The sequence below is a fragment of the Podarcis erhardii genome (assembly GCF_964252035.2).
Source record: "Podarcis erhardii genome assembly, chromosome: 6".
Classification (NCBI taxonomy): Eukaryota; Metazoa; Chordata; class Lepidosauria; order Squamata; family Lacertidae; genus Podarcis; species Podarcis erhardii.
This window is the reverse complement of record NC_138510.1, coordinates 20786025-20795327: the sequence shown is the minus strand read 5'-3', so window position 1 is coordinate 20795327 and position 9303 is coordinate 20786025. Positions and strand designations below refer to the sequence as shown.

The 9303-nt window shown below is 45.6% G+C and overlaps 1 long non-coding RNA gene across 1 annotated transcript; it reads left to right on the top strand.

Moving 5' to 3' along the window:
* The first annotated feature begins 1479 nt into the window (after positions 1–1479).
* Positions 1480–9095, top strand: LOC309344581. The gene is made up of 3 exons (XR_014157773.1): positions 1480–2501; positions 2941–3070; positions 6440–9095. It is a non-coding gene; the product is annotated as an uncharacterized lncRNA (long non-coding RNA).
* The last annotated feature ends 208 nt before the right edge of the window (positions 9096–9303 follow it).

Below are 9303 nucleotides of genomic sequence, written 5' to 3'. Positions count from 1 at the left end.
AAATAAATTATCTGACCAAAAGGTTGCAAGGTTTTTAGCTGGGGCAATCAGAATAAGATCCACTATTTGACTATTGATTCAAAACCCTAAGATTTATTTATTATAATTGACTTTTTATTTCTATTCTTTGTATATCGTATTGTTGTTTTATTGCTATGGCCGATGGCTGACGCAAATAAAGATTCATTCATTCGTTATCTGACCAATAGATCATGGACAGTTTAAAAACAATGTTCTTACTTTTTATTAATAAGGGGCTGGTGGGAGGGAGGGGAGACTCCCTATTTGGCATGTAGCCTTGGAAGAAAGAATTTACCCATTAGCCTGAACTCTGAAGGACCTTTAGGTTCTGAGTTGTCCGAAGTGGTTAATGCCATCTGCAAATATTTTAGGGAAAGGTTCCTTTGACACAACCCAATAAATGTTCATCACAACGAAGTCCCTTTGAAATAAATGACAGTACTGTGCAATCAAATACATACGGCTGCAGTTCTGTGCAAGCAGCATTTCATCTATGAAACTGTGAGACAGTCTGGTGTAGTGGTTAGTGCTGGACTGGTACCTAGGAGACCAGGGTTTAAATCCCCACCCAGCTCATAGTTACTATACTTTGTATGTTCAAACAGATCTGTTTTCTGTTTCCACTGGGGAAGATAGTACAAAATATAGCTCTGCCAGACATTGGAATTTCTTCTTTCAATAAGCAAGGAATAATTTAACATTTATATTCCCTTCCCCAGACTCGACTCTTTCTAGACACATGCTGGGGGTTATATTTAATCTCCCAGTGCTCAGCAGGACAGCTCTATTAAGAGAGAGAGCAGTTTAACCTATTCACTCAGTGCATCCTTCCTTTTTCATCTGAACACCCTGTGATCTTATGCATGTTTTACTTGGAAGTAAGTCCCATTGATTTCAGCGGCGCTTACTCCCACATCATAAGTGTATACAGGATTGTGGACCCAGTTGATGCATCAATTTTGTTGATGGTCCTTTCTGTTCCACCCCACCCAACGTTATCAGTCAGATTTGTTAGATTTTTGCAGTTGTTCTAGGCAAGGACAGGATGTCCTCCCTTTGATCTGCCCGTGTTGCACGGCTGAAACATTCTACTCCGTGCTGATGTGCTTATCAACATGGCTTTTGGATTGTTCAGCTTTTGCATCCACCAGTTGTGTTGGAATGTAGGCATAGCCTTGAATGCATTACAGTGGTACCTTGGGTTAAGAACTTAATTCATTCTGGAGGTCCGTTCTTAACCTGAACTCTTCTTAACCTGAAGCACCACTTTAGCTAATGGGGCCTCCTGCTGCCGCTGCATCACCGCTGCACGATTTCTGTTCTCATCCTGAAGCAAAGTTCTTAACCCGAGGTAATATTTCTGGGTTAGTGGAGTCTGTAACCTGAAGCGTATGTAACCCGAGTATATTGAATTGCAATGCATTTGAGGTTATGCTTGCATGCCACTTTCAAGCACCCCTCATCTGCCTTTCTAGAACTACTTCCCAGTCCTGGGGCAACTGTAACTTGTGATGATTGCCAATGCCCCAGACCTGGCTGCCACCTTTCTTTATGGACCTGAACCCCCAGCTTAATTCTGTTAAAAAAAGGTTTCTAGGTTGTCAGTTTGCCATCCATAGATGGCATTCTTTAAGAGCTCTGGAAAAGAGGATAAAGCCAAGACTTCTGCCATCATTGCCGGTCCTCTCTCTTACCTGGTGTGGGGCAGTGTAAGCATTCTGCTTGCTGTAGCAGTACGAAGGAAAGGTGGATGATGGGATTGCCCTGATTTGCATAGGAATTCCCCCCCCCAAAAAAAAACCTGTACATCACTGTAAAAGGTATTGCCTTGCTCAGTTTGCTCTTTCCTTGCTATTGCGTTTTGAACTCTCCCTCTCTGAGAGAGTTGGTCCCATCATGGATTATGGCAGATCACTTGTCATGCTCAGATGGTTCACTTTGGTCTGCACAGAATGTACATGCATTGAACTTGATTCCTCAAAACAAGTCTAGATTTGTCCTCGTTGCCCTACTTAGCAAGCACATACTTGATGTTCTTATGCAAAGTTGACCACAGCTGTAGCCTAACCTCTACTGTATCCCGCAGAAGCCAAAGAATAAATGAGAAGAGGAAGCCGAAGCAGCGAGAGCCTCCCCCCCTCCCCCGAGGATTGGTCAATTTAATTAACCAGCTTTTGGAAAATGAGCTGTGTGCGTATGAAGGACGACAAGCTTCTTTCATCATAGCTTGCTTTGCTGTTGGTGGGAAATGGTACATGAAATGGCCCTCACTGGAGAATCATGGAATTGTAGAGTTGGAAGGGATCCTAAGGGTGATCTAGTCCAACCCCCTGCAATGCAGGAATCTCAACTAAAGCATCCATGGCAGATGGCTGTTCAACCTCTGGTTGAAAACCTCCAAGGAAGGAGAGTCCACCACCTCCCAAGGGAGACTGTTCCACTGCCTAACAGTTCTTGCCATCAGAAAGTTCTTCCTGTTGGTTAGTAACTTAAGTCCTGTGATTTGTGCCTAAATGTACGTGTGTGGGGGTGCGCGCGCAAACAGATAAAATCTTGTTTGCAATGACATAGGCTGTCAAGTCAGACTATTGGCCCATGCAGCTGAGTCTTGCCTCCACTGGCTGGCAGCAGCCCTCCAAGGTCCTAACTATATGAAGATGCTGGAGGACTGAGCCTGGGACGTTTGGGTGATGATGTGGAGGAGAAATTTTGCCCACTTTGCAATAGTCTCTGGTAGTGTAGTGTTTCTCCCTCCACAAAAAATGAATGAAAAACATTTACTCAAAGTGGTACTTTTAGGATTACCCTTGGAGGTAGGGGTTGAACCAGCTCCCCACTGATGACTTCAGTGACTTCCCCCACAAATAATTAAAACCTGCTCTTACCTGAATATTCATTCATTCTGTATCTTGGTCACAGCAGAGTGTTGGAAGCGTACTTATTAAAGGCGTTCAAGGAGCAGCCCCACCTTACCAGAGCCCCAGAAGCAGGAACTGGGTCCATGCTGGGGTGCGTGGAAGAAAATGGAAGACTGAAGGGAAAGATACAGGTAGGTAGCCGTGTTGGTCTGCCGTAGTCACAACAAAATAAAAGAATTCCTTCCAGTAGCACTGTAAAGGTAAAGGGATCCCTGACCATTAGGTCCAGTCGTGGCCGACTCTGGCGTTGCGGCGCTCATCTCGCTTTATTGGCTAAGGGAGCTGGCGTACAGCTTCCGGGTCATGTGGCCAGCATGACTAAGCCACTTCTGGCGAACCAGAGCAGTGCACGGAAACACCATTTACCTTCCCGCTGGAGCGGTACCTATTTATCTACTTGCACTTTGACATGCTTTTGAACTGCTAGGTTGGCAGGAGCCGGGACCGAGCAACGGGAGCTCACCCCGTTGCCGGGATTCGAACCACCGACCTTCTGATCGGCAAGTCCTAGGCTCTGTGGTTTAACCCACAGCGCCTTCCGCGTCCCCAGTAGCACCTTAGAGACCAACTAAGTTTGTTATTGGTATGATCTGAAGAAGTGTATCTGAAGAAGTGTGCATGCACGCACAAGCTCATACCAATAACAAACTGGTCTCTAAGGTGCTACTGGAAGGAATTATTTTATTTTGAAGGGAAAGAGTTGATGCAAGAGAAGCGTCATATGATGGTGACAGCTGGAAGCCAGAGCCTCCTATCAGTCACTTCCCATGAACCTACTCATGTATAAAGGCCTGCTACTCGCAAGCAAGGCTGAGAAGTCAAGAAATGGACATGGGAGGCTTGGGGGAGACTGATGGGGAAGGTGATTCATGGTCCTCCCTTGCCAGAGATGAAAGCACCCCAGTGAGTCAGAGACAACAGTCTTGGAGACGGAACAGCATGGGGACAACCTTCTTGTCTCTCGCTGAGGACCTGCCAAGTTTGGTGTCAATAATAAATTGGCTCATATTATTTATGGCAGGGATAGAGAACCTGCACACCTCCATACGTTGAACCACATCTCCAGCTGTCTTTGGCTGGGGACCATGCTGGCAGAGGCTGCTTGGAGTTGGAGTCTAACAATATATGGATCAGGGGTGTGGAAACCCTTTTGCAGCCTGAGGGCCGTGTTCCCTTCTGAGCAAGCATTTGGGGGCCGCTTGCCAGAGCTGGGTGGGGCCAGAGGCAAAAAGTGGGCGGAACAATGAATGTAAATTTTAACTGTGTGTATAATAGGCTGGTTTCTATGCACAGTTCCACACCTATCTTCTATCTGGGCAAGCAAAAGGCATTTTTGGACTGTGTTGGACATTTACCCTGCCCCTGAAGAATCCCGAGAACCATCGTTTACCCGTTCCCAGACCTTCCGTTTCAAGTACCCTTAACAAACTAGTTCCTAGGATTCTTTGGGGATGGGTGTGCATGTGGCCTCAGAGTTCAAGGACATATTCCAGGCAAAAAACACCTGAGAATGGGGCAAAGTGGGGCCAATAAGGGCTGGGGCTGGGGGAAAGCCCCGAGGGTCGGACAGAAGCCCCTAAAGGGCTGCATTTCACCCAGGCCTGAGACTCTCCACCCTTAAGTCACAGTGACATGGGACTCCGCAGGATGGCTAATTATAGGGCTTCCTGCCCTTTTAACCCAGTATTGATGTCAATATTAAATTCAGAGCAGAACCAGGGTTTTGTTTCTGCATAAAGAGAAGAAGAAGAAATTGGGACGGCAATAACGTCAACAGTCAAGAAAAGACCACATAAGGGAAGGGGTTTTCCCTGGGACAATGGCTGAACCTGGCCTCTCTGCAGCCCCCATATAATCTTCTTGTCATCTCGCTTGGAACACAGTTATTCTTGGAGCCCAAAGCGAGCAGGGGAGGAAATCTCCAGGGGAGCAAACTCCCAGGCTTTGTTTCGTTACAATAATCAACGGGCGCTCAAATTTCCCAGCATAGGAAGGCTGATGAAGAGCTTAGTTAAAAAGGCTTTGGGAGAGCTGTAACAAAAAAAAAAAAAGCACATTACCAAAGTGCTCCTAATTGGGAGGGATTTCCTGCATTTCTTGGGCTTCAAAAAATGTCATTCCTGCTTCCGTTGCTGCTGTTTTCTCAAACCCCACCTGAACATGCGTCTTCCTTGAGTTGTGGGTGGTGGAATCAAGAAGGAGCAACACAAGCTCTGTGCTGGGGGGAAGGAATCAACCTTGAGCATATTCTGATAGTTTTCTGTCCAGCACTTGGTGCTGTGCAAGAAGCAAAAAAGGAATGTTTTCCTTGCAAGATCTGTAATTGATGCCACTTGTGATGTCAGCTGATGGGTTGACAACACTGAGGATTGACAACACTGAAGATGTCAGGATTGGATAGGTGCATTTGTATTATTGTATGTAGTGCTCCTCCTTTGGATGTGTGGTTTTTGTGTGTGCAATCATGGATCAACACAATTATCTGAATTTTTGGAATCTCCTTGGAGACAATGGCTATTGTCTCAGGCTGGATCTAGACACATCAAAGAAGTGTTTCAATTAAACGTGTTGTAAACTTATACAGGGAAATCCGGTAGGGAAAGATGGGAGCCCACAGCACCATCTGGTGTTGTAGTGTTGCATATACAACACATATAAAACACTTTGTCTTTACCATTCTAGCTGAGTCCCCTGTGAATTCCTGCACTTCAACGTTTTCCTAGTCTACCACTGGATGTTTGTTCCCATCTCCCTGTCCCACTGTATGGTCATTACAAGCCCCAAATTTCTGAACTCTCTAGCCACAATCTAACAAAGTTCAGCACAAGCCAATTACATGTCTGTCAGTAGAGTTTGGCTGAGGATCAGTTTCACCTTGAAATGTCAATAGTTTTGAGCCAGTGAGCTATGTTCTGTGAAGGGCTCCAGAAGTCCCTTGGCATCTTCAAGTAGAGCTGAGAAGACTTCTGTCTTTTAATCCCTGGAGAGCTGGGCTGCTGTGAGTCAGCTCAGATAATATTGAGCTAGATGGAGCAGTAGCCCAGGCTGCAACCATTTTGAGAGCATTCAATTGATGCATGACTACCGAAGTGCGGGTCGTTTTGGACCCGAAAGAGGGCAGAACGGGGGTGGAACATAACGAGGCAGGGCGGGCTTGTGCCTGCTCTGCTGACACACACAGGGGGGCCAGGAACACAACCCACATGCAAATTGGGGTTTCCTGTATAAGGCAGCTTCTTATATTCCTCCCTAATGTCACCTCTGGCTTTCTTTTCACTTGGCCAATGCAACCTGAGAATTGGCGAAGGGATTTCCCTCTCTTCCTAATTATCTGCAGAGATAACAAGGAGGAATGACTGCCATTCAGAGGGGCTGCAATGCCCATTACTCTTGCTCATTTAACATGTTATTTAAAAGTCCCCCGTTCTTTTGGAGTGCAATTATTTAAAGTCTAGTGATCCCATTTGTCACTGACATTTTCCCTCTGTTTTTCTTTTAAGGTTCTCATCTACCAGACAGTACTGAGTGAATATGGCTATCGTTATCAAAGAAACCTGTGTGGTGTGGATATTTTTTTTCTCTCCCTCTGATATCTCTAGAACTTGTGGACAGGTGAATGTTGGAAGATTCAGGAAAGAGGATAAAGGATTTCTTCATGCAGAACATGGTTAAACTATGGAACTCATTGCCCCAGGAGGCAGCGATGGCCACCAGCCTAGAAGAAGCTTTAAAAGAGGATTAGACAAATTCATGGAGGAGAGGGCTACTAGCCATGATGATGGATGCCATCATGCTTATGAATACCTGTTGCTGGAAACCACATGAGGCAAGAATGCTCTTGTGCATGACTCCTACCTGCGGGTTTCCTACAGGCATCTGGTCGGCCACTGTGAGAACAGGATTCTGGACTAGACAAGGCCATTGGCCTCATCCAGCAGGCTCCTCTTACGTTCTGAAAAATACAACAGTTTTATTTACCTGAACTGTAGCTAACAATATTGTGACAATGGGGCATTAACTGCAAAAGGAGTCAGTATAAAATGCAAGCACAATGGTGTGGGTTTAAATGTATTTGCTTGAACATTTAATCAGTGGCGGCTCGGGGATTAGAGAACATGGCCAAAGGTCAGTGCTGATGGGGAGTTGCAGACTCCCATAGTTTAGTGTTGCATCTGAATCCAACCCCTACGTCTGTCCTATGGTATGGGAGCTATTTTTATAATGTTGTTGCTGGCTTTTTCAAAAGCATTTTCTTGCACTGGAAAATATTTCCCAAAGCACCAAACCAAAACCTTAGAGGCTTTAAGAGCTGTATCTACCTCTAAATCAGAAGGGTGATCCTTTGCTTTCATCGCTGGGGAATAAAACGAGAGAGTTGACAATGCATCTTCCAAGTGCATTTTGTGTGTTTTTCTTTTCGCCTAAAAATAGAACGGCCAATTTGGACTTGCTCCAGTTTCCAATGGGAAATTCTCACCCTCCATTGATTCCAGAGGAAGCCAGTAATTTTCTCCCACCCTTTTCACCCAAGACCAGCCACAACCTGCCGAGTCCCTAGAGTGCAATAATTTATTAATTTCATATATAAGAAGCTTCCCGTTTACAATATAATAACATATACTGTTAAAACAATCACACACACAAATTATAAATATAGAAACAGGTTAAAATGACAATAGCACATACAAAAGAAATCAGATCAAATCCAAGAGCAAATGAGAGAGCAAAACTAAAGATACTGTACACGGACAAAACTTTATGATACTGACATTACTGCTGTGTTTGCAACTAATGAAGTCAGCCCTGGGTTAATGAGCCCACAATGTGTGGCTCTTGAAAAGGTCAAAGATGTTTTGCAAGGCGTGTAACAGTATGGAATCTCCTGATGGGAGATTGTGCTTGATTTACCCTATACAGTTACACGAATGCTGCATCTTGTTGCAGCAACTTGTGGCTTTCGATCCTAAGAATGAAACTGTCAATGTGTCAGCCCAGCTGTACAAACCTGAGGATACTGTATCCTTGTTCTTAAAATAGTTCTGTAAAGATGACAGTGGTGACCAGCTGCCTTGACCCCTACAGCTTCCCCAGCCCCTTGGCAAGAACTGATGATAGGCTAGTCCTTGCTCAGTTGCCCTAGTTGGCATTTGTTTCCTCAGGGGACCATGTTGAGATAGGAATGGTGGGTGGGTCAACATCTCCAAAAGCAGAACTGGGGAGGCGGGACCTGTGGCCCTCCAGATGTTGGGTTGCAACTCCCATCAGCCCAGCCAGCAGGGCCAATGGTCAGGGATGATGGACGTTTTACTCTCTTCTTCATTGTCTCTAGTTTGGCAAGGGATAGGAGTTAGTCCAGGGAGCCCCACATGTGTTGTGTTTGGTTGGTGATGTAGGAGCAGTCTTTTCTAAGCTTTGGAAATTATTGCCTTGGGGGTGGCAGTGAACCAATTTGGCCTTCCAGGCCAGATCTTTCTCCCCACCCACCTGTTAAAATTGAGCTACACGAGTGGCAGAAGATAGTAACCAGCGAAACTGCACCAAGCAGGATTGAACTCGGTTGATGAGCAGGGGTTTAAATCTGGCTGCTTTGCCTTTGTGTGTCAGTTCTTAGCAGGGAACTGGTGGACACAACCAAGAGAGAATGGAACCCTGTCCATCAGTCGATATCACCTGCTCATTGCAAGGACTTCAGTTGATTGGCAGGAGGGTGTGGTTTTGGTAAAATGGGCCGGGTTGGACCCTCTGGCAGTCCAATACAGTATTGTCCCGCCCTTGCCTTAGGAAGACTCACCTCATTCCCTCTTTGGTGCCTGGCTATCACTCTGTAAAGATCTCCCTTTCTCCAGCAGACATTTGGCTTCTTGAGCTCCTCAGTTATTAAACATCCAATTTGCAGGAGACACTCCTCTGTTTGAGGGCCTGTTGCTCCAGGGCTGAGGTTGAAAATCAAGAACATAGGAAGCTGCCTTATAGTGAGTCAGGCTATTGGCCCATCTAGCTCAGCATTGTCTACAGTTGGTTTGCAGTAGCTTCTTCAGGGTTTCCGACCAGGAGTCTCTCCAAAGTCTACTGGAGACTTGAACCTGGGACCTTTCTCATGCAAGGCTCTTTCCCAGCATCAGAAAGGAGGGCAGAGTCCATCCATAGTTAGCAAGTCAGCAGGCAAACAAGTCACCTTGCTACTACTACTACTACTACTACTACTACTACTACTAATTTATTATTTCTACCCCTCCCATCTGGCTGGGTTTCCCCAGCCACTCTGGACTGCTTCCAACAGAAGGTTAAAAATACATTGAAACACCAGTCATTAAAAACTTCCCAAAACAGGGCTGCCTTCAGATGTCTTCTAAAAGTCTGGTAG